This window comes from Vipera ursinii (genome assembly GCF_947247035.1).
Source record: "Vipera ursinii genome assembly, chromosome: W".
NCBI lineage: Eukaryota > Metazoa > Chordata > Lepidosauria > Squamata > Viperidae > Vipera > Vipera ursinii.
In genome coordinates, this window is record NC_139522.1 from 31502222 (window position 1) to 31529773 (window position 27552).

The following is a 27552-nucleotide window of genomic DNA, read 5'->3' on the forward strand; positions in this document are numbered from 1 at the left end:
TGGAAAGGAATGTATGGTACTTGAAGCTGTATAATATCTTAAGAGAAGGAAAGATTTATAAACTTGGTTTTAGCATAAGAAATTACAGACCAGGTGGAAAGAAGATTAGAAAATTGTTTTTTTTTAATGATTGATGTAAATTTGTTTTGTCTGTAATTGTTTTTATTGGGTATTTTTATTAACACTACTGTTATGGATATCAAGCGGATGTTGAATTTAACTACGGCAGTAAGACTTTTAGAAGGGCAATATTGGAAGAAGGAAGAACTGCCGATTATAGAAGAATGGACTGTAAAAGTTCCTAACTTGGAGGATATGGCAAAGATTTTAGTGCACTTGAAAGACTATTTGCAACAGAGAAATACTGTGGAGTAAATATGGGACTAAAAAGTATTATCCAGCATTTGAATAATTATTGATGTGATATTTATACTGTTTGGAGTTAATTTATAAGAGTTAAAGTGCGATAGTTTTAATAGTTTATGATTGTTTGCATAAGGTAGATTATGATTGTTTGTACTCTTATACCCTGTACTCAGCTCTGGGAAGTCGGGGAGGGGAGAGGGGGAAGGGAAGGAGGGGTTGGGGAGGGTCGGGGAGTGGGAAGGGGGTGGGGTGAGGTTGTGTTTTGTTTGATAAAAAAATGTATTGTAAAACTTTTTAATAAAAAAAAGACGCAGACCGCTACCCGATGCCTGAAAGCTCTGAGGCAAGGTCAACGCCCCCTAGAGGGATATATCAGCAATTTTCAGCTGCTTAGCCAGGATTCAGCCTGGAATGAGGCTGCGCTTGTAGATGCCTTCCAGGATGGATTGTCGGAGGAGCTGTTGGATGAGCTGGCCTGTGTTGATATTCCCTCAGACCTCAATGGGCTGATCCATCTCTGTCTGCGTATCGATGCTCAGTTGCAGCAGCGAAGCAGTCGCCGTGCCACCCCAGAGACCCCTGTGGCCCCTATTGTGCATGTGACCCGAGGTCAAAGGGAGAAGCCAATGGAGTTAGGTGCCACCAGGTCTCGTCTATCAGTGGCAGAAATGAACAGACGATGATCAGGGGGTTGTGTTTTTACTGTGGGGACCCTGCGCATTTGGCTGCCTTCTGCCCAAAGAAGCGACAACGGGCGTCTGTCACTGAGTCTGCCCTGAGAAAGTCCCCTACTCTTCTGTCGGGAAACGCCCTGAGCCCGATCTAAGAGGTGTGCTAGGTCGGGTGTCCCACAACACTGAGTGACGTCTTTCCGATGCTGCCAGTGGACCTCCATGGCATCTGATATTGGAGGCACATCTCATCCTCCCTGGCAAGCCAAAGGGGATTCCAGTCCATGCCTTAATTGACTCTGGGGCCAACACAAATTTTATGGACTTAGCATTTGTGGCCAAATGGGCTGTTCCCCAGTGCCCGGTGGAACTGCCCATGTTAGTGGAGACTATCGATGGTCGAGTGCTCCTGTCTCAGCCAATTAAGGCTGCCATGCAACCATTATATATGGCCATCAGTTCTCATGAGGAGGCCATCCAGTTCTATATCACCTCAGATCTGCATTTCCCCATGGTCTTGGGCCTGGTGTGGCTCCGGACGCATGACCCACAGATCTATTGGTCACAGAACTTGGTCACCTTCCCAAGCTGGCAGTGCATTGACCACACCTGCTATATCTGTGCCAGCCAGGTGGAGGGTTCCCCAGGGGTTTCCTTGCCCTCTGAGCTGACTGATTATGTTGATGTGTTCAGCGAGACAGATGCGGATCAATTCTTCCCGCACAGGCCCTATGACTGCCCCATTGATTTAGTCCCTGATGCGCCTCTCCCAGTGGGGCATTTGTACTCCATGTCGGCCCCTCACTTGGCTGCATTTCGGGACTTTCTTGACAAGAATGTGGCTCGGGGTTTCATCCGCCCCTCGTCCTCACCAGTGTCTGCACCCGTGTTCAGCGAGACAGAGGCGGATCAATTCTTCCCGCACAGGCCCTATGACTGCCCCATTGATTTAGTCCCTGATGCGCCTCTCCCAGTGGGGCATTTGTACTCCATGTCGGACTCCGACTTGGCTGCATTTCGGGACTTTCTTGACAAGAATGTGGCTCGGGGTTTCATCCGCCCATGTCTGCACCCATGCTCTTTGTCAAAAAGAAATCCAGCGAATAGCAGCTTTATTGCGATTATAGAAAATTAAATGCCATCACGGTGCACAATCGATACCCGCTGCCCCTCATCCCCGAACGCTTGGACCGACTCCGGGAGGCAAAGATCTTCATGAAACTGGACTTGCATGGAACTTACAACCTTGTCAGAGTTCGGTCGGGTGATGAGTGGAAAATGGCATTTGGTATTCGATACAGACACTTTGAGTACACGGTGATGCCGTTTGACCTGAGCAACACCCCCGCCTTGTTCCAGCATTTTATGAACAATATTTTACGGGACTAGTTAGATCAGTTTGTTGTGATCTACTTGGACGACAGCCTGATCTACTCCCCGTCACAAGAGGTGCACCATCAGCATCTCCGTCGGATCCTGCAGTGACTCCGAGAACATCGGATGTATGCCAAATTGGAGAAGTTCCAGTTCTACTGGGTGACCATCAATTTTCTGGGTCACCGCATTTCTCCTGAGGGCATCGCCATGGAGCCGAGTAAGGTTGAGTCTTTGCAGAGTTGGCAACCCCCACGTTGTGTGAAAGATGTTCAGTGACTTCTTGGGTTCACCAACTACTATCGGGCTTTCATCCCTGGGTTTTCTACCCTGACAGCCCCCCTCACTCGGCTCCTGCAGAAAAAGACTCGGTTTCAGTGGGACGCTCCAGAACAACGGGCTTTCCAGGCTTTGAAGGAAGCCTTCATGAAGGAGCACAACTTGAAGCATCCTGACCCGCAATGGCCATTTGTCGTGGAGGTGGATGCCTCCGACATTGCCATTGGGGCGGTGTTACTCCAGGCAACAATGCCCAGCTGTACCCTCTTCCCTTGCGTGTACCATTCATGGAAACTGAATCCGTCAGAGTGCAACTATACCATCTGGGAGAAGGAGCTGCTGGCCATCAAAGTGGCATTCGAGACCTGGAGGCATCATCTGGAAGGGGCACGGCATGAAATAGAGGTCTGGATGGACCATAAGAATTTGGAAAGCCTGCAGACTGCTCAGAAATTGAACCAACCCTAGATTCGGTGGTCACTTTTCTTTGCGAGGTTCAATTTCTGAGTCACTTATATAACCAGCGGTCGCAACCAAAGAGCGGATGCTCTGTCCAGGAAGCCCGAATATTCCTGATCGGAAGACAAGCTTCTGCCCAGGAAAGTGCTCCCTATCAAGTCTTTTGCTGCAGTGAGGGAGCCAATAGATATACGGGCTTGGATTCAGGAGGCCCAGCAGCAGGATGTGTGGGTGGCTCAGTGGAAGGAGGAGGTGGGGCCAGAGTCCCCATGGATGGTCACGGATGGACACTTATTCTATCGTGACCGGCTCTATGTTCCAGGAGGGCCACACAGGGGACTCATCCTCAGCCAGTGTCATGATAATCCGGCGGCGGGGCATTTTGGCCTGTTCAAGACTCTGAACTTGGTCTCCCATACCTTCTGGTGGCCCCAGGTCCGACACAACGTGCAGGCCTACGTCATGTCCTATATCCTGTGTAGGCAGGCCAAGTCAGCAACGCGCCCCCCCCCCCGGATTACTGCAGCCCTTGCTGACACCCAAAAGACCCTGGGGGGCTGTGTCCATGGACTTTCTGATGGATTTACCCCCAACTTCTGGTTTCACAACAGTGTTCGTGGTGGTGGACATGCTGACCAAGATGGAGCATTTGATCCCATGTCGTGGTTTACTGTCAGCTCGCGCCACTTGCCATTTGTTCATCCAGCATGTGTTTTGGCTGCACGACCTCCCTGATTGGGTCATGTCCGATAGAGGGTCCCAGTTTACAGCCCGTTTCTGGCAGGGGTTGATGCGGGCGTTGGACGTCAAGAACTGCCTCTCGTCCATGCATCATCTCTAAAATGATGGAGTGACCGAAAATGTCATCAGAATTCTGGAGGAATCTCTGTGCTGCTATGTCAATCAGCAGCAAAACAATTGGGTGGACTATCTGGCCATAGCTGAGTTTGCGTTCAACAACTCGCAGCACACCTCCACACAGATGACATCGTTCTTGGCCAATGTGGGATATCACCCCCGGTTTTTCCCCCTTTCCCCATTAGACTCACCTGAGCCAGCAGCAAATGACTACATGGCAGAGTTACAGGCAATCCACCGATGCTGTGCCCTGGATCATCACACTGGCAACTGCACAATTAAGACCATAGAAATCTCCTTCTAGGGAGCTGTGGGGCTGGCCACGGTCTGTACCAGTCCTGAAGGCTTGCCTGGCAACCTCTTTTCTGATGCACACATGGGGCAGTTGTCTACATAGGTCTCTATGTTTGTCTTCATACGCGGTCACCAAAATTGTCACTTAAGCAGGTGAAGGGTTTTTATGAATCCAAAATGCCCCGCCGCTTTTGTATCATGGCTGCACTGCAATATTGGGTCCTCTGGCTAGTCAGGACATACAGCTTACTTCCCATCCATGCTAGCCTACCTCTCAAGGACAGTTCATCTCTCTGCTATTGGAACCATTTGTCTCCTGCCAAAGCTTCCCTCAGTGGCCACATTAGATCCTCAGTCAGTGGTGATGGTAATGCTCTCTGTTGTCTCATGAGGGCCGGTGCAGCCACTTGCTTGGAAGGGATGATTGAATTGACAACCTCCTGTCGGGCAGTATTGTACTGTGACATCTGGGAGAGGGAATCTGCCAGGAAATTCCCCCCCTGAAAATAGTGGAGTGTGAAATTGAACCGATTGAAGTACTGGGCCCATTGGACCTGCTTGGGAGACAACTTGTGGGGACACTTCAATGCTTCTAAGTTCCACACCTCAAAATAAATCTTACTACCTTCCAGAAATTGACTCTAGTGACCAGTTCAGGGGCTGTTTGGGCCTGGGTGTGGCTTCTCCCTTAGTCTTCAACAGATTTGTGATGAGTAGGGCTATTTGAGTAAATGTGGGGATGAACTGAAGGTAGAGGGCATAATCGCAAGTGGGGAACGGGCCACCGCTGTCTTCAAGCGGTTGCCTGTTCCTGCCCTCGTGGCTCTTCTTGATCCCCCAGGGGCACAGGATTGCAGAACCCTGGGCTCAAGTTGGTTTATAGGAGCCTTTATAGGAGCCTTGGTGGAGCAGTGGGCTAATGCCTCCTTAAGTAACACCAGCTGCCTGCAATCAGTGCAGGTTCGCATCCCACCAGGCTCAAGGTTGACTCAGCCTTCCATCCTTCCAAGGTAGGTAAAATGAGGACCCAGATTGTTGGGGGCAATAAGCTGACTTTGTAAAAATGCCGCTTGGGGGGGCAAAAGCCCTAATAAAGCAGGCATATACATAGAATGAAGGCTACTGCTAAGTTTGTAAGCTGCCCTGAGTCTTCGGAGAAGGGCGGGATATAAATGGAATTAAAATAAAAAAATAAAAAAAAATATTTCAATGCCAGGTCTGTGGTGAACAGGCTCCCCTCATACATGATTTTATCGAGGAGGAGAACACGGACCTGGCCTGCATCACGGAGACCTGGTTGGGCCAAGAGGGGGGAATTATGCCCACCGGGCTTCCGGGTACTTCACCAGCCGCGGGCCCAGGGCAGGGGTGGTGGGGTGGTGGTTATTATTAGGGAGAGTCTTTGTCCACGAGTGGCCACTGTCCCTCAGATAGGCAGGTGTGAGTCTCTCCTTTTGAAGTTGGGTCCTAGAGTTCAGTTGGGCCTATTGGTTATGTACCTGTCTCCCAGCTGCATGTCATCGAACCTGCCCAAGCTCCTCAACATCTTGCCCGGGTTGGCGATTGAGTTCCCCAGGCTTATAGTTCTGGGGGATTTTAATTTGCCTTCCGTGGGTGAGGCGTCTGAGTTGGCGTTCATGGCTTCCATGACAGCCATGGACCTGACTCAAATAATTCAAGACCCGACCCATAATGGAGGTCACACACCAGGTCACACACTCAACCTGGTTTTTATCTCTAGGCAGTGGATTAATTATCTGGGTAGGGGAGATTTAACCATCCAACCCCTGTCATGGTCCGATCATTTCCTTCTCCGGCTAGACTTTCAGTACACTCTCTGCCCCTCCCAATCACCATTGGGATGGGAAGACCCTCTTCACTCGGAGATGAGTCCCACCCCCAAACCCCTACTCCCCCTCCCGCGACCATCTGATGGTCTGGACTACTGGCCGGATCAAACTCCCCCAAGTTCATTCCGGATCCTTTGGGCCTCCGCCCTCCCGAAGCCCCTTAAAATTTTATTTTAAAAACTCAATAAAAAACCCTCAAACCCCTCTTTGCTTTAAAACATAAAATTGATTCAGAAATCGATAAGCTTGTAGAACAGGGCGTGTTACAGCCTGTTGATGGTGGGCAGTGGGAAACTCCTATAGTCACTCCACTTAAAGCCAACGGGGAAATTCGCATTTGTGCTGACTATAAATGCACACTAAATAAAGCCCTCAAGCAACACGCTTACCCAGTCCCAGCGGTCAACCACATTTTAGCCTCCTTGCAAGGGGGTACTATTTTTGGTAAACTTGCCTATCAGCAATTGCCAGTTGATGAGGCCACAGCTGTGGCTCAGATGATCGTGACTCACAGGGGGGCTTTCAAAGTTAAACGCTTACAGTTTGGAGTCAGTGTTGCACCAGGAATTTTCCAGGGAATCATGGAGCATACACTTAAGGGTATTCAGGGCATCTGCCCTTATTTTGATCATGTTCTCATTGCAGGGGAATCCCCAGAAGTGTTAGCCAGTAGGCTCAGGGCTGTTTTGCAGAGGCTTCGTGAAGCAGGCCTCAAATTAAAAAAACAGCAAGTGTAGTATTGGGGTTCCTTCAACAGAATTCCTGGATTTCCGAATTGATGCTAATGGTATTCACCCTGCTGATTCTAAAGTGAAGGCCATTAAAATGGCTCCTAGGCCCAAATACAAAGGAGAGCTACAATATTCTTGGGTCTCCTAAACTTCTACCACACATTTCTACCTCATAAGGCCGCACTAGCAGAGCCCCTCCACAGGCTTCTAGATAAGAAAGCTCCATGGAAATTGACTAACTTACATGAAAAAAGTTTCCAGGACTTAAAAGCACTATTGTCAGAAAAGTCCACTGTAACTCACTACAAAGAGTCTAAACCAGTATGTCTTGCATGTGATGCATCTCCCTATGGGGTGGGGGCAGTTTTAAGCCACACAGAAAAAAAATGGAACACAGGTTCCTATAGCATTTTACTCAAGGACATTGTCCTCTGCTGAGCATAACTATGCTCAGATTGACAAAGAGGCCCTAGCCATCATTGCTGGAATAAAAAAATTCCATGACTATTTATATGGCAGGGACTTCACAGTCTTTACAGACCACAAACCTCTGTTGGGACTTTTAACAACAGACAAACAAACCCCCCACATACTTTCTCCAAGAATGCGGAGATGGTCTATTTTTCTATCTGCATACACTTTTAAAATGATTCACAAACTGGGCAAAGAAATGGGCCATGCTGATGGCCTCAGCAGACTACCACTGCCACTAATGGAACCAGATCTGGCTCCAGCTGCTAGAATACTGTCCATACAGGACATACCTGAATTTCCCCTCCATGCGGGGGACATTGCTGCTGAAACTGCCACAGATAAAATACTTAGTAGAGTATTGTCATGGGTATACATGGGCTGGTTGGATAAAAGCCCAGGTTCTGAATTTCAGAACTATTTTGTCAGAAGGCATGAGTTATCTGCCCACAAGGGGTGCATTTTATGGGGAAGCAGAGTCATAATTCCCACTTCCCTAAGAGACAGGGTTTTACAGTCATTACATGAAGGCCATCCAGGCATTCTCAGAATGAAAGCTTTAGCTAGAAGCTACCTTTGGTGGCCTGGTCTTGATAAGGACATTGAGGCACAAGTCCATGGTTGTTATACATGCCAGCAATCTAGGCCTGAAATGCCACAGGCTCCAATTCACAGGTGGGAGGAAATGCACACTCCCTGGTCTAGGATTCACATAGAGTACGCTGGGCCCTTTCAGGGACAGCTCTTCCTTATAGTAGTGGATAGCCAGTCCAAATGGCTGGAAGTAATTCCAGTTCCTAACATGACTACTGCTAGGACCATCAAGGTGCTGAGAAAACCCTTTGCCACACATGGGTTGCCAGATGACTTAGTTTCAGACAATGAGGCCCAATTCACTGCTGCTGAATTTCAGACCTTCCTTAGAGCTAATCTCATCAGACATGCAACGTCTGAGCCTTTTCATCCATCTTCTAATGGTCAAGCTGAACGCATGGTGAGGACAACGAAGGAATCACTCAAGCGCATTGTCACAGGTGACTGGCATCACAGATTGGCAGATTTTCTACTCTGCCAGCATTCTACGCCCTGCACTGCTACAGGCAAAAGTCCTGCAGAACTACGTTGGGGGAGGTGATTGATCACTAAACTGGACAGGTTGCATCCAGATAGAGTGGCAGCAGAAGCCTCTCAACCAAAACCCCCAAGGGGGCTGCACATGGGCGATTGGGTTTGGGCCAGGAACTATGGTCATGGGAATCTGTGGGTTCCTGGTCAAATTACCAAGGCATCCGGACCCCTGTCTTATGAAGTGGGGTTGGAGGGAGGGCAAGTTGTCAGATGACACATTGATCAGCTCAGGAAATGGTTTCCAGAATGGCCACTAAGTGAGGACTGAGTCATAGGTCCCTCCCAAGGTCCTCAAACTTGCAGCCAAGCCAGCCCTCACATGGACTCTCAGGACTTTTCCTTCATAACTGAGGTGGAACCAGAGGGAGAAGTGGGGAGTCCTGGAATGCAACATGGATCCCCTGAAGGAGCAAGCCATCCAAACTTCAGCAACTGCTGTGCCTATGCTGCTGATCAGTCTGAATCTGGGGTGGGCCAACCTGGAGAGGCCAGCCAGAGAGCATCTAATCCCCTTGACTCAGGAGCACAAAGGGACACAAGTCTACCCAGCCCACTGGGTAAGCTGGTAGACCACAAAGTGATTGGAACTCCGAGACATTCCACTGGGGCACACAAGCCTCCTTCATATCTCGCTGATTACATTGTAAAATAAAGAGCTATAATATTGTTGTATTACTGTTTGCCACTGTACTACAGAAACTAGTGCTATGTTGTAACTGTCTAAATGTGCTATCCATGAAGCCTATTCATTCAGACGTTGTTTAATAACGTTGTAACCTATATGGGTTGTTTTTTTCCTATTACTTTTATTTTTAGTGTGTTTGTTGTGATTCAGGATCAGCCTGTGGGTTCGGCAGTTGGATCGGATGATTCAGAGGAGGAGGAGGAGGAGGGGTTTGGAGAGCCTGCAGAGGACAGTTCTGAGGCTTCACAGAGCTCTCAGCCAGACGCCTCCCATCTGGTTACTACGCAGACCCAGCTGTGTGAGCCTGACAGCGTGGATGAAGATGACCCACAGCTGGCCCTGTTCAAGGACGCCCTACGCAGGAGGCAGTCAATCAGGAGTAAACAGAGGAAGGCAATGGGGCACCTCGGAAGGAGGCAGAGAGAAGCCATGCCTTGAACTGTTTAAAAGGGGAATGTGTGGGAGGGCTGGTTTGCTGAAGGCAACCGTTTGTATAGCTCCTGTTTTAGTGGTTTTTATTTTGTTTTGCTCAGTTTGCTCTGTTTTGGATCAGTTTTGTGTAAATAAATTTGGTGGGCTTACTTCCAGCCTTTTGCCTTTTGTAAAGGGGTTGTCCCTGCCTTTTCTGCAGGGCCGGTAGTAGGCTGGAACAGAACAGTGTTTTGATAATGAGTCTTGATAATTGCATTGAGACTAACTTGTGTTAATATTGTCTGATCTAAAAGGGGAGGGGTGTTATGTACTGGGCTCATTAGTAATACCATGTGGGTTGCTGGAGCAGCTAACAGCTCTCCAGCAACCCAGACTACAAGTCTCCAGCGCTATAATTGGCTATCCCTAGGTGGCAATGGTTGTTTCAAACCTATTGGCTGCTGCCTAGGGGCATGACTATATATTGCGGCTAGTTGCAGCCATTTGCCAGTACAGTTTCTACACAAAATAAAATATGAGTTTCCCTGGACTCAGTTACCTCGTCTTCATTCCTGTGCCAAAGAACTCGCGACTTAACTGTAAGTCCATAAGGAAACCACTAGCCTGTGCTTTCAGCATGTGATCAAAACCACAGAAGGCATGCTTGAGTATTTTTATAATTTTATATTACTATACCTTATCTGCTGTGTGCCAGCCTCCTCTTATATAACCAAGCAAAAGCAAAGAAATGTATAAATATCTGCCTCACACTGTGTTCAGGGTTCCTCCACCTTTAAAGGTAAAGGTAAAGGTTCCCACGCACGCACATGCGTGCTAGTCAGTCCGACTCTAGGGGCCGGTGCTCATCTCCGTTTCAAAGCCAAAGAGCCAGCGCTTGTCCGAGGATGTCTCCGTGGTCATGTGGCCGGCATGACTAGATGCCAAAGGCACACGGAACGCTGTTACCTTCCCACCGTAGTGGTCCCTATTTTTCTAATTGCATTTTTACGTGCTTTCGAACTGCTAGGTTGGCAGAAGCTGGGACGAGTAACAGGCGCTCACTCTGCTACGCGGCACTCGGGATTCGACCCGCCAAACTGCCGACCTTCCAATCGACAAGTTCAGCGTCCTAACCCACTGAGCCACCGCGTCCCTTCTCCTCCATCTTTAGGGAGGTCCTGTTATTTATTTTACTGATTCACACCTGAGATCCTGCATAACATTTTTGGCACCCCTAGATGGGACAGGTACTCGGTCCTGTGAAACCACAGGGAGGGGAACACACCAAGCGCACTCTGGGATTTCCTGGAGGTGCCTCCCTTCTCCATTTTTCACTGGGTTTTAAAGAAAATGTGACTTGAAGTAGTGGCTTTACACTGTTTGTCTTTTTGTTCTGTAAGGTTTCCCACTTAGCCTCACAATTGCCCCAGCATTAGTCAGGAATTTAAAAGAGCCAAAAGAAACTCCTGAGCCGAGGTTTCAACAAATAATTACTACTTTATTTTGATCAAAACAGAGAGGGGCTGCCTGATTCCTTTTCATGGCTGGTAGAGGAATGAAGGCAACAACCAGGAAAGATGTCTTCCACCTTTTATATCTTTCCAGAACAAAGAGATCAGGTCTTGGTACCAGGAACCAGAAGATACAGAAAAATAATTCCTAGATGATGACTCATACACAGCAACCCAGGCTCCACCCATAACTCCTTTTCCCCCTCCCCTTACCATGTTCTTTTCATGTAAGCAATCACCTGTACCTAAAGCATGAAACATTTGCTTTGATATAACTAATTTCCCAATATAAAGCACCTACAAAGCTACTTGCACATAAACAATATATAATGATTACAAAGTATCACTACTAATATCGATATTACTAATATCAAGCTTAAGCATAATAAAATCCCTTCACTCCTCCCTTTTTAATGTAAAAGCCGAATAGGCTTAGGGAAGAGGGGAATATAGTCAGAAGGTAAAGGTCTCAAAATCATTGCTTTAGCAGGTTTATCATTATAGATAGGAGTGGCAGCAAAAGTTGGTCTGGATATAGTGGTTCCACCAATTCTCTAAATAAGCGGGATAAGGCATGATAAACACAACAACCCTCCAAAGGCCAAAACCACAATGAACAATATCCTTTTCCTATTATCAAACATTCCCAAAAACCATCCTCCAACATCCAGTGCTCCTGTCCATGTCTGGACAGGGACATGAGCCAACTTTCACATTCTGTCAGTGACTTGTTTGACATATTCCTTATGTTATGTATGCAGGCATCTGCATAGCAACAGCCATCAGGGGGCGTTGACCTGGACAGTTTCGGCGGGAAACCTAGGGCCAACCCCATTGGCTGTTAGCTTACCTGGCCAGGTATATAAGGAGGCCAGGTAGCCCTCATTCCTCAGTTCACTTCCCCTTCCAATAAAGAGCTGAACTCACACACCGGCTGGCGTCTCTCTTGCGTCGGACCCACTACACAATAGTGGCGACGAAGGTGGGATTGCTGCCGACCAAGAGCTGAAGTCACTGGGGAAACGCTCCGCGAGCTGAAGGGAAAGGCATTTTTCCTTCTTCCCCCCACGACCGCCAGCCGAACCGGCAACGCCAAGCGCCACATCCACGACCAACTGCCGCCATGGCTAGAGCCGGACAACCCCGCGAATTCGAGACCCGCCGCCCCAAAACCTGGACCCGTTACCTGGCTCACGTTGAACTGTACATGCGGTTCAATCAGATATCGGAGGACGGTGCAAAGGCGGCCGCCCTGCTCTGCCTTGGGGGACCAGCGCTGCTGGAAGTCGCCGTGAACCTGTTCCCCCAGGAGGCCATCAACACCGTCGCGTACCAAGACCTCGTGGCCAGGCTCAACACACATTTCAGGCCCCGGCTCTCCAAGGTGGCCGCACGGTCACAATTCGAGAAAAGGGACCAGCGCCCCGACGAGACCGGCGCCGACTTCCTCGCCACCCTACGGGAAGCTGCCGTCGCTTGCAGGTTCACAAATTTGGAGGAGCGACTACGGGATCGGCTGATTTGCGGCCTACGCGACAGGCGGTTGCAGGAGCGCCTGTTCGAAAGAGAGGAGGTTTCTCTCCAGGAAGCCGAGGACGCCATCCTAGCCCACGAAGCAGCCTGCAGGGCCGTCCAAGCCTGCCAGGGAACCCGGCCCGGCAACCAGGCAACCAGCGTCCACCGGCAAGGGGCCACAGAGGAGGACGACCTGAGCATCGACCTCCTCCAGCGGAAGTCGACCCCCGACCAGCGAGCCAGACGCCCAGACAGGCCCAGGCCTCCCAGCAACACTGCCGTTCCCCAGAGGTGAGCAGGGTGTGGTGGGAACCACGTGCGCAGCCTCTGCAAGTTCCGGTCCGCCACGTGCCGGGCCTGCAAGAAAACAGGCCACATAGCGGCCATCTGCCGTAGCCGCCGCCCCCGAGAGGAGATCCACGAGCTGCAGCCGGAGGAACCGCCGTTCGAAGGTACTGGGGCCCCCACCAAAACAAAAATTGGCTATGTCGAGAGCCGGCTGGCCATTAACCACACGGGTAGCCGCCGGCTGCTCAAACCCAAAATTAGACTAACAATCCGTTTGCAAGGTGTCCCTTGCAGCATGGAGCTTGACTCCGGATCAGCGGTCTTGATCATTTCGGACGAGACCCTTAACCACATAATTAGCCGGAGCAAGCAACGGATTAAATTACGGCCTACTAAATTAACCCTGACCGATTTTCAGAATTCGCCGGTCAAGGTGAAGGGGGAGGCCACCATTTCAGTGGGGTTTAAGGGTCGCGAAGGGCACCTGGACGTTGTAGTGGTAGAGGGCCGCAGAGCCAGCCTGATCGGGCTGGACTGGTTTGAGGCCCTGGGAATCTCAGTATCCGGGATCCATCGGATCCAGGGGGACTCCGTTGAGGCCGTTTGCCGGGAGTTCGCCGACGTCTTCGACGGGTCATTAGGCAAGTACACCAGGGGCCCCATATCGTTCAAGCTTAACTCGAACGTCTCCCCCGTTAGGGTCCGGCCGTGGCGAGTCCCGTTTGCGCTCAAACACAAAATCGAGCGCGAACTAGACAAGTTGGTGGCCCAGGGAATCTTAGAGCCTGTAGATGGAGGGGAGTGGGAAACCCCCATCGTGACCCCCCTCAAATCCAATGGGGAAATAAGGATCTGCGCCGACTATAAGTGCTCGGTGAACCGCGCCCTAAACCCGCACGCTTACCCGGTTCCCGCGGTCAGCCACGTTCTCGCTTCCCTCCAAGGCGGCGCCATTTTTGCAAGGCTCGATCTTGCACAGGCGTACCAGCAACTCACGGTCACTAGGGAAACAGCTGACATCCAAACCATAGTAACCCATAGGGGGGCGTTCCGGGTGAACAGGCTGCAGTTTGGAGTCAGCGTTGCTCCCGGCATTTTCCAGGAGGTTATGGAAAAGACACTCAAGGGCATTCCAGGAGTCTGCCCCTATTTTGATGACATCCTGATCGCAGGAACATCAGCAGAGGAACTGGCAGGGAGGCTTAGGGAAGTGTTGGCAAGGCTGCGCACAGCTGGCCTCTAACTCAAAAAGGAAAAATGCAACATAGGCGTTCCTTCCACAGAATTTTTGGGGTTCAGAGTAGACGCTAGGGGAATCCACCCCACAGAATCCAAGGTGAGGGCCATCAAACTAGCACCCACACCCAAGAACAAAGCAGAGCTTCAGGCATTCCTGGGTCTGCTGAATTTCTACCATACATTCCTCCCACACAAGGCAGCCATCGCTGAACCGCTCCACAGGCTGCTAGACAAACAGGCAACATGGGCCTGGACGGCCACCCATGATCAGAGCTTCAAGGCCCTGAAGGCATTGCTGTCGGACAAGTCCACAGTAACCCATTTCATCGAGTACAAGCCCATTTGTATCGCCTGCGATGCATCCCCTTATGGTGTGGGCGCTGTCCTAAGCCACCTTGAGCCCAACGGGGCACAAGTCCCCATAGCATATTATTCTAGGACACTGTCTGGAGCAGAAAGAAACTACGCCCAAATAGACAAAGAAGCCCTGGCAATCGTGGCAGGAATCAAGAAATTCCATCATTACTTATATGGCAGGGAGTTCACTGTCTTCACGGACCACAAACCACTCCTGGGCCTGTTCACCACAGACAGGCAAACCCCCCAGATTCTGTCCCCCAGGATGCTCCGGTGGTCCATCTTCCTTGCAGCATACAATTGCAAGCTGGTACACAAGCCAGGGAAGGAGATGGGCCACGCAGACGGTCTAAGTAGGCTCCCCCTAGACACACACGACCCAGACCCAGCACCAGCCACACAGATCCTAGCCCTGCAGGAACTACCCGAGTGCCCAGTTCTTGCCAAGGACATTGCCAGCCACACAGCCACAGACAACATCATGGGCAGGGTGCACTCATGGGTTTGCACAGGGTGGCAGGACAAATCCCCGGGACCAGAGTTTCAGGCCTATTTCATTAGACGCAATGAAATCTCCACACACAAAGGGTGCCTCCTTTGGGGTAGCAGGGTCATCATTCCACCCGCACTACGCGCCAGGGTATTGGACTCCTTACACGAAGGGCACCCGGGGGTGGTCAGGATGAAGGCACTGGCTAGGAGCTACCTCTGGTGGCCCAGGTTGGACAAGGAGGTTGAGGATCGGGTCAAGGCCTTTTATACGTGCCAGAGATCCAGGCCAGAAGTGCCACATGCACCAGTACACCGGTGGGAGGCCACACACACGCCATGGTCCCGCATTCACATTGACTATGTGGGGCCATTCCAGGGTCAGCTATTTTTAGTAGTGGTGGACAGTCACTCCAAGTGGTTAGAGGTAGTCCCTGTCCCCAACATGACCTCGGGGAGGACAATCCAGGTGCTCAGAGCTCTCTTTGCCACACACGGCCTCCCCGACGTAATTGTGTCTGATAATGGGCCTCAGTTTACTGCTGCTGATTTCCAGGCATTCTTGAAGGCGAACTGGATTAGGCACGCCACCTCCGCGCCTTTCCATCCATCTACCAACGGGCAGGCTGAACGGATGGTAAGGACGACCAAAGACACACTCTGGCGCATCATCAGCAGGGACTGGCACCACAGACTGGCCAAATTTTTACTAGCCCAACACACAACACCATGCGTGGCTACCGGCAAGAGCCCAGCAGAACTGCGATGGGGACGGCGCCTCATCACCAAGCTGGACCGCCTACACCCAGACCGGGTAGCAGCCGAAACCGGTAGGGCAACATCACCATCATCACCATCATCACCATCACCACCAGCATCACTACCATCACCATTGCCATCATCACCCACACACAGGGTCCTCAACCTGGGGGACCTGGTCTGGGCAAGGAACTATGGGGCTGGACATCCTTGGGTTCCGGGGACAGTGGTCGGGAAAACAGGACCCCTTTCGTACATTGTAGGAGTGGAGGGGGACAGACGCATAAGGCGACACATCGATCAGCTCAGAGGAAGAGTCCCTGAGCACGTCACACACGCCCCTGAGCACGTCACACACGTCCCTGAACTCAACGCACACGATCAACAGGAGGACCACACTCCAGGAGGGGTCAACCCAGCTGAGGACGTCACAGGGCAGGGACCAGAGGAGGAGGACTTCCTGATGCCGGCTCCTTGCAGCCCTGCACAAAGGCCTCAGGAACCCACGGTCCAAGCCCAGGGGCCAAGCACACCCAGACGATCCACCCGTCCACACAGGACACCAGCCTACCTGTCGGACTATGTGTGCAAGTGACCCTCACACAAGGACACCACTGTTTTTTTTATATATATACTCATAGTTATAGTAGTTGCATGTTGTTGTTGTTATGTGGGTCTTCTCTAATGGGGGAGGGGTGTTATGTATGCAGGCATCTGCATAGCAACAGCCATCAGGGGGCGTTGACCTGGACAGTTTCGGCAGGAAACCTAGGGCCAACCCCATTGGCTGTTAGCTTACCTGGCCAGGTATATAAGGAGGCCAGGTAGCCCTCATTCCTCAGTTCACTTCCCCTTCCAATAAAGAGCTGAACTCACACACCGGCTGGCATCTCTCTTGCGTCGGACCCACTACACAATACCTTATATGTAATGTCAGACTGGGGTCTAATAATACAATTTAGGGCCACAATGACAAAATAGAGGTCCCATTTGGTTGGACGGTCCTTTTCTTTCCAAGTCAAATTAAAATAAGAAGTGATGTTCTCCAGTTGAATCTCTCGAACTTCACATTTAATAATGAAACAATTGTTTTGGGCCAGATCAATAAAACAAAAGAGTCTTTGATACTGAGGGAATCTCAATTGTGGTTTCCAGTTCATGAAAATCAGCTTGAACCCATATTTGTATCTGGTTCAATTGATATCAAGTTCAAATGATGGTGAAAAATCTGTTGGTCTGGTTATCTTGAAGCGTAATCCTTTGATTATGCCAGGTTGGGTAGGATGTGCAAACATATTTGGTGTTTAATGAGTAGACCTGTCTCCAGACTTAGTCCATTTAGCTTGATTATAGTCAATAGCTTTACATGCATCCCCCCCAAAAAAAAATTCTGGCACTTGTCCATAAATCTCATGTTATTCTTCCCCAAAAGGTAATGTCTGTATGTTCCTCCATATGTCCAGATGTAAAGTTGTTGGTAAAGCTGTACTGTATTGACAGGAGCATAACAAGTGACCCTGTTGCCCCTTTGCAAGTGGAATGCGTAGTCTTGTTATAAACACAACTCCCTTTTGTTCCTTAAAGTATTGGGCCCATGGTCCTTCCTTCTACCAAAGAAGGTACGAGGGAAACAACAGTAGCAGAAGAAAAATATTGCAATACATAGCCCAGGTTCTAGGAACACGATTTCCAGGGTAGTCCAATCCATTGAGGTTTTTCTCGTACGTAGATGGAAACAGTTCAACAGGTGAGGCAGGTTGAAATTTCATTTTCAGGCCATCCAGCTGTGGAGCTTGTCACTGAAGAGGATATGATGGGACTTTTCATGGACTCACGCCTTGATTCCTTAAATCAGGAGGACTTGGCATAGTTGAGACCACTCAGGACTGGTATTTCTAGGTGACAGTTCTTTTCACCTGAACCCACTCTCCAGGAACAACAATGGCCAGAGACAGGTGGTAAGGCAGACTGGGCCTGTACTGAGATAGAAGACAAAACCTGAACCAGATTATGCAAATATTGAGTAACTTTCTTCTCTTCCTCATTGTCATTCTTGAACCTTCATGTAGCAAAAGCCTCCCATACATCATTTGAAAAGGACAAAGACAGCTTTCCAGTTGAGGCCTATATTGAAATGGCCTCACCGCTAAATGTTGTAAAGCTTTTTATTTACTTGTATTTATCACAAATTTGTTTAACTAAAGTATAAATACAACCATCCTGTTTTTTTTAAAACTATCAACCATCCCTTGCAACCCCCTTTTAGTGGCTGCTTCTGTGTTCTAGTTGTTGCTTTCCCCCACCCTTTCTTTTATTTCTTTTGTCAATGCTGCAAATATTGACATGTTTTTGTACTTACAATATAAGAGGCAGCCTTTTGCTTTTACTGCTGGGTTTTGAATCACTAAAACGTGGGAGAAATGCAATCCAGATGTTTTGACAAGATAAGGGAGCCGCTTCAGAAGGGAAGTGAAACTTCATGTGTTAAATTGATTGGTAAATGTGATTTATGACATGTAAATAAGGGAGAGAGATTCTGTATGATGTGGGGTGTCAGGTGGAGGAGAATTCAGATTGTGGCATCCATCCATGAGTGCCGATGCTTCATTTCATTATTAAGACTTTTTAGATAAAACAATTCCTGAATGTTGTTTGAACTGTCTCATTAATCGGAACCACGACATCATGCCAGAATCTATTTTCTTTCAAACAACCTGCTGCTGTCTCTAGCCTTGAGAGAAGCTGGCAAAGGTTCAGGGGAGAATCTTTATCATGGGAAAAGAGAATCGGCTTGGAGACAGAGACCTGGCAGCTGCTCACAGCTCAGAGCAGGAATTAACAGACAGCATGCTGTGGGAAGATGGATTTTTGCAGGACTCCCATTTGGGGGCAGAATCCAAGCAGTTAGCAGATATTGGCTGGTCGTCAGGCTGGAACCACTCCAGTGGAGACTACAGAGGCCTTGAGACTGCACTGCCGGAGCCCCCAAAAGCAGAATGGTGGAGAGCTGCCAGACCATCTGCCACTGAGAATTTGGGTGAGTGGAAAATCCTGTCTGCAGACCTGCCCTCCAGACCCACAGAGACAAGGACCCCAGCCTGGGGCCTCTGCAGCAATGGGAGATTGGGGAACCCCCACAAGTGAAAGGCCAACAACCTCTGAGCTTGCCCCAGCTAATAGAGGCCTTGCAACAGCTGGGGGTGGTGCAGAAGCCTGGAGATCAGAAGCTGATGGGAGGACAACAACAGCAAGTGTGGCAGCAGCAGGGCCCGAACATGCAACTCCTAAACATACTGCAGGACCAGTGGGGCCAGCAGCAGTGGGGGCCCTGGCAGCCGTTAAATCAACAAACAGGATGGGGCGAGCAGCAACTGGAGACACAACAAAAGCAGTGGGGGCCCCAGCAACCATTTAACCAACAACCAGGGTGGGGCCAGCAGCAATGGGGGCCCCAGCAACCAATGATGAACCCACCCTTCAGAGCAACCTTCGATGGGGACCCAGAGAAACTGATTTTCTTCCTCAACCAAGTACGCTGTCACTTGAAACGCTGGGCCCATCTCTACCCTGACCCAGGTGCTATGGTCGATGTGATTCCATCCGACCTAGAGGGAGAAGCATCCAAATGCTTGAACAATTTATATAACGAGCAAGCCCCTGACTTGGAGGACCCCCACCTTTTCCTTCTAGGGCTGAGAGAAAGATTTGAGGACCCATCCATTGCCCTCAAAGCAGAAGAACAAATCCACAAGATAAAACAAGCTGGCCGGCCTGCCCTGGAGTACTACGTGCGGGATTTTCGAAAGATGGCCGGTCGGATAGAGAGATGGCCTGAGCAATCCATAATTCATCTTTTTAGAGAAGGGTTAGACGACCACCTTTCTCAGGCATGTATCTACCGAGCTGTGCCTGAACAGCTGCAAGAATGGTACCAGGCAGTGGTGAAATTAGATGTTCAGCTTGCCCGCTATAAGAAGCCTCTCCTACCTGAAGCCAAGCTGAGGTCAGAACAACCCAAATGGCAATCACCCCCACGAAAATCTCCAGCTGCTATGATGGCTGAAAGACCCAGGCCACCTGTAGGCCCAACAATTAAGTGTTTCCAGTACTATAGAAGAGTGGACTTTAAAAGTTTCAAACTTGGCAGAAATGGCAAAAGTTTCAGCATATTTGAAAGAACAATCGCAACAGAGATATATCTCGGAATGGAGAAGATGGATCGATTACATTCAGAATAAGTATGGGACTAAAAAATTTCATTTAGCATATGAATATTAGAATTATAAGATGTATTATTATTTAGTTATGTTTAAGTGGAGTTAAAGCATGATAGGATTTAAAGTGTATTTATAGATGGTTTTTCGTGTAAATTCATGGATTGCAAGACAGAGGAAGTTACCCAGAGATGTGGTGGTCTATTTTACAAAGAGAGTAATTAGAGATGAAGTCATTCAAGCTGCTTATGATACTAATTTGGTAGTGGCTGAGCAAGAAGTTTTGGTTTTAAAAGAGATCCCTCCGAAGATCCTAAGGAGAAGGAAAGATTTTGCATTTCTAGTACAGGAACTTAAGAAACGTGATATTAAGTTCAGATGGGAGATTCCAGTTGGGTTGGTGGCGACGCACGAAGGTAAAAGACATCGTTTGGTTACTGTGGCTCAGGCACGTGATTTTTATAGTAATGTGTTAAAAGCAACCCCCCTATCATTTCTGGAAGCTGCAAAAGGATACGGTGTGGGAAAGCTTCAAGATGTTGCAGATAGACAGACAGAGGACAATGGTGTTGGAGGGGATCAAGTCACAGTCTCATCAGTTGCTGCAGGAGGCCAGAAGATGACGCGTGCCGCCCTAAGAAGAGCGAGACGAGAGCAAGAGCAAGACCAGCAGAAAGTTATGGAATCTTCAAAGTGTGCTTACAGTGAAGATGTAGGAGGAGAGCGGTCCAAAGAAGTTTTGGGGGTCATGACAGAGGTGCTCCAAAAGTTTTGGGGCGTTAAGATTGCTGATTAAATTTTTAGATTAGAATGTCAATGGAGTAAATTATTATAGAGGAGAAAGAAAGTTTTTTTTCTTTTTTAATATTTTACACAATTTAAGATTGATGTTATTTGCTTGCTAGAAAAGTATATTAGGGTTATGGACTTAAAGTATGTGCTGAATTAAGAGTGGGTATGTAAGCTCCTAATTAACAACAAGTTGTCTTAGAGATTGCCTAAATTTTTTTTTTTATATATATACTCTTTTTATTTGAACTATTATTTGAACGTAAGGATGATTTGGAACTGTGAGACATTTGGCGTGATACATGCAAGAACTATTTTTGATTATAGTTTAGTTTGGTCGGAGATTATTAAGATTAACAGAGATAAGCGCTTTTGGCGCGTAACTGAGAATTTGTTTGGAAATTAGAGAAAGGTGGGAGAATGCAAATAGCAGGTGAAAGTTTTTTTCTCTTTTCCTTTTTTTTTTGAAATTAATATGAATAAGGACTGGGATTAAAAAAATTTATTTTGAGTAAAGATCTTTTTCTGTTTTCCTCTTTTTCTTTTCTACTTTATTTGTAATATTAATATTAATATTGTTTGTACTCATTTTATATGAGCTAGAGAGAGATAGAATTTATAGTTTATTGTTGATAACATAGGGGTGTTTATGTTTGTTTTTTGATTTTATGCCCTGTATTTAGCTCTGGGAAGTTGGGGGGGGGAGGAGGGAGTGGGGGAGAGGGAGAGGGGTGGGGGAGGGGGGGATTAAAGTCAAAATGTATTGTAAAACTTTTTAAATAAAAAAAAAGTTTCAAACTTGGCAGAAATGGCAAAAGTTTCAGCATATTTGAAAGAACAATCGCAACAGAGATATATCTCGGAATGGAGAAGATGGATCGATTACATTCAGAATAAGTATGGGACTAAAAAATTTCATTTAGCATATGAATATTAGAATTATAAGATGTATTATTATTTAGTTATGTTTAAGTGGAGTTAAAGCGTGATAGGATTTAAAGTGTATTTATAGATGGTTAGCATATTTTAGCTTATGTTTGTTAGAGGCAATACCTTGTATTCAGCTCTGGGAAGTCGGGGGGGAGGGGGAGGGAGGGGAAGTTGGGTGGGGAGGGGGAGGGAGGGAAAGTTGGGGGGAGGGGGAGGGAGGGGAAGTTGGGTGGGGAGGGGGAGGGAAGGAGTTTATGCTTAAAATGTATTGTGAAACTTTTCAATAAAAAAAGTTTTATGAGAAACACCCCAACAAACCAAAAGCCAGCCCCTAACTTCTGTTTTATTTACATTACAGGATCTGTCCTTTTGTAAGGGGGGCTGGATGTCAATGCTGCAAACATTGACATGTTTTTGCACTGACAATATAAAAGGCAGACTTTTGCTTTAACTGTTGGGTTTTGAATCACTAAAACACAGGAGAAATGCAATCTGGATGTTTTGACAAGATAAGGGAACCACTTCAGAAGGGAAGTGAAATTTTGTGTGTTAAATTGATTGGTAAATGTGAGTTATGATGTGTAAATAAGGGAGGGAGATTCTGTATGATGTGGGGTGTCAGGTGGAGGAGAATTCAGATTCTGGTATCCATCCATGAGTTCCGATGCTTCATTTCATTATTAAGACTTTTTAGATAAAACAATGCCTGAATGTTGTTGGAACTGTCTCATTAATTGAAACCATGACATCTTTCTTTTCAATATCTGTCTCCCATCTTGCAACATCTACCTCCCACTTTCTTCTACTTCCCATTTTTCTCTCTTTCCATATTTCTATAGTACATTCTTGTTCCTTCAACATTCTTACACTTGTGTTAAGGCATACAATTTACACATTTGAGCTGACCTCATTAATGGCAGTCTCCCTGCTTCCAACAATTTTAATGCATGCTATTCACAAGTCTGTGCAAACCAACTTAAAAACAATGTTCCTGCTTCTCCCTTCTATTATCCATTCCTTCCCTTCCCTTCTGCAACTCTGGCCTAACTTCTTTCTTTTTCTTCTTCCACAAGTACATCTTCTATCAACTTTACATGACCCAACTCTTTCCCTTTACTATGAATCAATCATCTTCATTTCTCTTCTCCAAAAGTATTCAAGACTCCATAAGCATACTTGGAGTCAGTGTATATATTCTCCTTCTCCCTTATTTACAACCTCAGAGCCTGCCATAAGGCATAAAATCCACAGGTTTGTGCTGACTAAGGGAGAGGAATTCTTCCAGCCTCCACTCACATTTTCTCCTCCTCATCTACTATCGCATCTTCATTATTTCTCTCTTTTTCTTTTTCTGTCCTTTTCCCCAACTACTTTGCTATGAACAAGTGGTTACCTCCTTTCGACTTTCTGATTTAAAATTATCCACACTTGATAAGAAATTCTAACCACCAAGACTTCAAATGTCAGCTTTAGACAGAAATGCCACTGGCTGCCTCTTTTCCCCCATTTCTGGGTAACCCCCCTCCAAGCCATTACTTTGTCTGTATTTACAAATTACCTAGTGGAGAGCCAACAAAGGAGTGCTCACCAAACTCTGTATTTGTTAACATAAGCTCTTTTTCTAACAGTTTTGCATGCAAATCTTTAGTCAAAACAGCATATCTATTTATAATCCTAAAAATTTTCTCAACTCCTTCTTTGTTTTAAACAAGGATTGAATTACAATTCCTTCAATTCTTTTACATATTATTTTCTATCAATGTGTCCTGCACACAGAGATAAAAATGTAAAAAACAAACAAAACAAAAAACACAACTCCACAAAAAGATAAACAAGCTTAATGAGATATTCTCAGTTACTGAAATAGTTTTATAACAAACTATTGCTTTTAATATAAAAGTTAGCCAAATTCCAATTTAACCAGATTCCATGCAGATCGAAACAAATGTCCATTAAGTAGGTAAACATTTACAAATCTAAGCAAAACAATTCAGAGTAAATTTTTTTGGTTTATATATATAAACCAGAATCCTGTATGTGGATCCTTGGTTTTTCGGGTTTTTCCCCGCGTAGAACTAAAGGTGTAGGCGCAACGTTTCGACGGAATCCCATCCGTCATCATCAGGCTTTAGCTTCCTTCTTCTGGGAGAAGCATGTGGCTGTTTGTTCCTCTTTTTTAAACTGCCAGAGGGGGTGTGTTCTGTGGAGGTGTGCTCTGATTGGGTAGGGGACCAAGTGTGTTCTGATTGGGTGGGAGTGTGTTTTGAATGGTGGGTGTGTTCTGATTGGGTGGGGGGTGTTCTGAGTGGATGGGCTGGTCTCAGCTGCCAGCTCCAGACCTGAGCTGGTGAGTTGTGCTGCTTTTGTTCGGCTTCGTGTTTGTGGTGGTGCCATGTTTTTATAGTGGGTGTCAGTTTGCTTATTGTGTGGTTTGGAGGGGTTTAAAGTGGCTGATGTTGCAGCTGTAGTTAGGTTTCTGTTTTGTGGTTGTGTGTCTTTATCGTTGTGGGTTCGGATTTGCTTTTTGAATGGTTGTGTGGTGGTGATGTCATGTGATGTTATCATGAGTTTGGGTCTGGTATCATTCTTGGTGGTTGGGCCTCATCTGTCAATCAAGGCGGGTTTCCAAATGGCTGGTAGACGAGAGGTATCATCTCGCCTACACCCCAAAATACAATTCACCATGGAAACAGAAGCTAACAATCAACTTCCCTTCCTTGATGTCTTAGTCTACAAGAAATCCAACGGCTCCCTAGGACACACTATCTACCATAAAAAAACACACACAAACCGCTATCTGAACGCACTCTCACACCACCACCCAGCACAGATCAACTCCGTAGCCAAGACACTCATCTCCAGAACAAAACACCTAATCCGAAGAGAGACACCCACAAAAACCCAAGACAGAGAACAAGAAAATGGCAAAGCCCTCCTCCCATACTTAAAAGGGACCACAGACAGAATCAGCAAGGTCCTCCAAAAACACAACATCAAAACAGCATTCTACACAGACAGAAAAATATCCACCATCCTAAGAAACCCCAAGGACATAATTGGGTTAGAAAACCAAGGAGTATACGAAATCCCATGCACCACCTGCCCCACCACATACATTGGACAGACCAACAGAAGAATAAGTGCACGCATTGAAGAGCACAAAAACTCACTCAGAAAGGGAGAACAAACTTCATCCCTGGTCCAACACTTTGAAGCCACGGGACATGAAATTGATTTTAAAAAAACCAAAACTATCGCCAAAATTGAACATTTTAACAACAGAATAATCAGAGAAGCCATTGAGATAGAAAAATGCCCCCACAGCATGAATAAACGAGATGATACCTCTCGTCTACCAGCCATTTGGAAACCTGCCTTGATTGACAGACGAGGCCCAACCACCAAGAATGATACCAGACCCAAACTCATGATAACATCACATGACATCACCACCACACAACCATTCAAAAAGCAAATCCGAACCCACAACGATAAAGACACACAACCACAAAACAGAAACCTAACTACAGCTGCAACATCAGCCACTTTAAACCCCTCCAAACCACACAATAAGCAAACTGACACCCACTATAAAAACATGGCACCACCACAAACACGAAGCTGAACAAAAGCAGCACAAATCACCAGCTCAGGTCTGGAGCTGGCAGCTGAGACCAGCCCATCCACTCAGAACACCCCCCACCCAATCAGAACACACCCACCATTCAAAACACACTCCCACCCAATCAGAACACACTTGGTCCCCTACCCAATCAGAGCACACAGACATATATATATATATATATATATATATATATATATATATATATATATATATATATATATATATATATATATATATATATATATATATATATATATATATATATATATATATATATATATATGTGTTTCAAATGTTAACTATTTAGATTACCTTGCTAGGCCCCAAACATGGGGCAAATCTTTATTTCCTGTTTTCAGCCTATCTTGAAGGCTATCGAATAGGCAGTAGTCACACCGGACAATTAAAGATTCCCTTGCAGAAAAAAAGCTAATTCTTTGTTAGTAATTTACACAAATATATGAATTGTCCGGTGTGACTACTGCCTGTTCGATAGCCTTCAAGATAGGCTGAAAACAGGAAATAAAGATTTGCCCCATGTTTGGGGCCTAGCAAGGTAATCTAAATAGTTAACATTTGAAACATATCTTCCCTTGCAGAAAAAAAGCTAACAGAGCGAGAGAGACCTTGTGGCTTAGAGGCAAATAACACTGCCTCATATGCAATCAGCCCTGGTTCGAATCTCAGAAGGGTATAGCTGGCTGAAGACGACTAAGGAGTCAGAAATGCATCTCAGTTTCCCTTTAATTCTTTGTTAGTAATTTACACAAATATATGAATTGTCCGGTGTGACTACTGCCTGTTCGATAGCCTTCAAGATAGGCTGAAAACAGGAAATAAAGATTTGCCCCATGTTTGGGGCCTAGCAAGGTAATCTAAATAGTTAACATTTGAAACATATCTTCCCTTGCAGAAAAAAAGCTAACAGAGCGAGAGAGACCTTGTGGCTTAGAGGCAAATAACACTGCCTCATATGCAATCAGCCCTGGTTCGAATCTCAGAAGGGTATAGCTGGCTGAAGACGACTAAGGAGTCAGAAATGCATCTCAGTTTCCCTTTAATTCTTTGTTAGTAATTTACACAAATATATGAATTGTCCGGTGTGACTACTGCCTGTTCGATAGCCTTCAAGATAGGCTGAAAACAGGAAATAAAGATTTGCCCCATGTTTGGGGCCTAGCAAGGTAATCTAAATAGTTAACATTTGAAACATATCTTCCCTTGCAGAAAAAAAGCTAACAGAGCGAGAGAGACCTTGTGGCTTAGAGGCAAATAACACTGCCTCATATGCAATCAGCCCTGGTTCGAATCTCAGAAGGGTATAGCTGGCTGAAGACGACTAAGGAGTCAGAAATGCATCTCAGTTTCCCTTTAATTCTTTGTTAGTAATTTACACAAATATATGAATTGTCCGGTGTGACTACTGCCTGTTCGATAGCCTTCAAGATAGGCTGAAAACAGGAAATAAAGATTTGCCCCATGTTTGGGGCCTAGCAAGGTAATCTAAATAGTTAACATTTGAAACATATCTTCCCTTGCAGAAAAAAAGCTAACAGAGCGAGAGAGACCTTGTGGCTTAGAGGCAAATAACACTGCCTCATATGCAATCAGCCCTGGTTCGAATCTCAGAAGGGTATAGCTGGCTGAAGACGACTAAGGAGTCAGAAATGCATCTCAGTTTCCCTTTAATTCTTTGTTAGTAATTTACACAAATATATGAATTGTCCGGTGTGACTACTGCCTGTTCGATAGCCTTCAAGATAGGCTGAAAACAGGAAATAAAGATTTGCCCCATGTTTGGGGCCTAGCAAGGTAATCTAAATAGTTAACATTTGAAACATATCTTCCCTTGCAGAAAAAAAGCTAACAGAGCGAGAGAGACCTTGTGGCTTAGAGGCAAATAACACTGCCTCATATGCAATCAGCCCTGGTTCGAATCTCAGAAGGGTATAGCTGGCTGAAGACGACTAAGGAGTCAGAAATGCATCTCAGTTTCCCTTTAATTCTTTGTTAGTAATTTACACAAATATATGAATTGTCCGGTGTGACTACTGCCTGTTCGATAGCCTTCAAGATAGGCTGAAAACAGGAAATAAAGATTTGCCCCATGTTTGGGGCCTAGCAAGGTAATCTAAATAGTTAACATTTGAAACATATCTTCCCTTGCAGAAAAAAAGCTAACAGAGCGAGAGAGACCTTGTGGCTTAGAGGCAAATAACACTGCCTCATATGCAATCAGCCCTGGTTCGAATCTCAGAA